Raw genomic sequence first — 3209 nt, forward strand, 5'->3', positions numbered from 1 at the left:
TGGGGGGCTCGTGCGGGCCGGGCAGGGGCGGGGTGGCGGGGGCCACGGCCACGCCCTGACCCGTAGTCCCCGCCCTCCCCTTGGGCAGGGGAGGGTAGCAGGATTCTGAACCTTAGTCTCAGAGCAAACCTCAGAAGGCACCCCCTTTCCTCCCCTTGCCCACCCCCACCTCAGCAAGAACACCAACCCACATCCGGTGAGCACTGTGTCAGACTCGCAGTCGGGATGTCACAGGTGTCAGTTACCTCGTTTGACCCTCTCAGGTGTCCCACCAAGGAGATACGGTTATGTGCCTTTTCCAGATGAGGAAACTGAGGCTCAGTGATGTTCAGGACTGTCGGAGGTAGCGCTGCCCTGTGAAACGTTCCCTGCCTTGTCCAGCGTATGGAAGCCACTGGCCACATGTGGCTCCTGAGCGCTTGGAATGTGGCTAGGGAGGCTGAGGAACTGCCTTTTCCACTTTATTTCATTTCAAGCAGGTCAGATTCGTTTTTGTTTTTGTTTTTAATGTTTATTTACTATTTTTGAGAGAGAGAGAGAGAGTGTGTGAGCGGGGGAGGGACAGAAAGAGAGGGAGACACAGAATCCGAAGCAGGCTCCGGGCTCTGAGCTGTCAGCACAAAGCCCGATGCCGGGCTCGAACTCATGAACTGTGAGATCTTGACCTGAGCCGAAGTCAGATGCTTAACCGACCGGAGCAAGGAGTTCAAATTTAAATGACCGTGTGTGGCTGCGGTGTTGGACAGCACAGATCTAAAGATTTCGAGGTAATTGGGGTCAAAGGCAGCATTCAGAGCCAGATCCTGGCTGACCTGGAACACGGCCTCTCGGTCACTGTTTCCCTGTGTGCTGGTGTGAGGCCCGAAGGTTCTACCTCCTAAACCGACCATCCCCGTCTCTCTGTCTCCACTTCAGGGGCACCTCCTCGTCTCTGTTCTGCCCAACTGCACTGCCTCTCCCCTCAGTGATGGGCTCCAGAACCTCCCAAACCACTCTTTTGGAAACGTAAATCAGATCATGTTGTTCCTTTGCCAAAATCAGTAGTTTCCCCTTGCGTTCAAAACCATAGCTAAACCTCTTGCCCTGGTTCCTGAGGCCTCGTACGATCTGCCCCAGCCCACACCACTGCCCTCAGCTCCTGCTCTTCTCTCCACCGAGGCCTCCTTGCCATCACTCGAACACGCCAGGCACGCCTCTGCCCTGCGTGCTGTTCCACCTGTCTATGATGCTTGTCCCCACATGACTGGTTCCTTCTCAGGAGTCAGGTCTTGGATCGGTCATCACATCTCTGACCACCCTACCTAAAGCAGCTCCCCCTACCTACTTTCCTTCTCACCGTGTACAAGACTTTTATTTAGTTTTTGTGATTACCCTTCTTGCTGTAGATTGGAAGCTCTGTGAGGGTAAGAGATTTTTCTCGCTCGGTCACCGCTCTAGCTCCAACGCCAAGAAACACTACCTGGGACACAGTGCGGGCTCGGTAAACGTACATGGAACGAATGTAGGATGATGGCGTCTTCCAACTGCGGAACACCTCTGACGCTTTGGAAGCCGAGAATTGTGGCATCTTGGACCCAGCCCATAGCCTCACGACGGAGTGGAGTTGCCCATAGCCTCCTGGGATCCTCAGATCCGGCAAGTCAGAGCTGGGAAACCGATCCCATCTGACCACCGTTTGACAGACAGAGGGACCCCCCCCAGGGGGGTAGGAGGACGGCCGGCAGTTGGAGACGCCAGCCCAGCCAGCTGAGCGCGCCCCACGCTGATGGCCCCCCAGACGAGCGTGGGGGGACACGAGCCGGGCTGCTCAGTGGGCATGGGCGTGGGAAACTGCTCCCACCCAGGCAGCCCTCCCCATCCTCGGGGGCCAGCCATGGGGGAGGGGCGGCCGGTGCCAGAGCCCCAGATGTGGCCCAGTCAGCAGGCCCGCGGTGGCCCACCGAGGAGGGTCAATGCCACGACAGTTCTGGGGCTGGGGGAGGGGGCGCCCAGGCCGGCGGACGCCTCACAATGAGGTTTTGTCCCTGCGGGGGCCGCTCTCGGAGCTGTTGCTCTTAGATATATAGAATGGGATCTTGCTGGAGGCCCCAGCTGTGTGTGCTGACCCGGACTCCCCCCGCAGGGGCCGGGCTGCGAAGGGGGGAGAGGGCCACACTGAGATGCCTATTCTTTTCCAGCTGATACACCCCAGAGGTTTTTCTCCCTCTGCAGCCTCCCTTAAGACAATTGTTATTCTCTGCCCTGCCCCCTCCCCCACCCGGTCAGGCCTGCCTGCGGACAAAGTAGGCACCCGCCTACGCCATGTGATTTTTGAACATGAATTGATTTTAGGAGTCGCCCCGGGACCAGCTGGAAAGCCGGCTCCTTTTGAAGCCTCCACCTACCCACAGGTCCTTCCACCCTATTCCACGTGGCGCTGAAATGTCCACCGTCTGAGGGCCATCGTGGTGAGCTGAGCGTGGTCCTCGTATTGGTCCTCAAAGGAGTGGGATATGCACATGTCGTCCCCGCCACCCTGACGCCTCAAGTTGGGTTGTTAAGCCTCTGGGGGTAGCCTTGAAGCTGGATGGTGGGGGGGGGGGGCGGTGGGAGGTCGAGATTCCGGTTAATCCTGTGGGAGGTGGCCTGGCCCTACCGTCTCCCCTGATTTCCACTATGCCAGTGAGCCCTCGTGGTTCCCATCTCTGGGCTGGGGGAGAGGAGGGGCTTAAGTCCCAGACTCCAGGGCTGAGCCGGAAGTCCATGCCGCCACCCCCAAACTCCATAATGAAGTTGGGGTCCAAGCCTGGCTGGGGCAGGGCGGTAGCTAGGGGCTGGTGAGGGAGCTCAAGGGAATCTTGCGTGACCGGGGCTTTGAGGGAGCCATCCATAGAGATGAGTCCCCATCCGCCAAGCCGTTTTAACGAGTGACCAACCGATTTTTCACCCCTGGCCCAGCAGACGCAGCTGATCCCTGCAGCCATCTCCGCCATCCTCCAAGGCCTGCCCTCCGGTCCTTGGAGGACTCGTCTGTAAATCAGCCTATTATTCCCGCCTCACAGTGTGTAGGTGAAAAGCCCGGGGAGTGATCAATACATGTTGCTTTCCTCCACTCCAGCTCACTTCCCTCGGCCCTTGAGTGGCCGCAGGGCCGGCAGGAGGCAGCACTGGGGAGAGGGAGCTACAGACTTGAGGGGCACTGGAGTAACAGAGCAGCGGGGCCCCGAGGC

Source organism: Herpailurus yagouaroundi, unplaced genomic scaffold (genome assembly GCF_014898765.1).
Source record: "Herpailurus yagouaroundi ecotype Mexico unplaced genomic scaffold, PumYag 187, whole genome shotgun sequence".
Taxonomy (NCBI): Eukaryota; Metazoa; Chordata; class Mammalia; order Carnivora; family Felidae; genus Herpailurus; species Herpailurus yagouaroundi.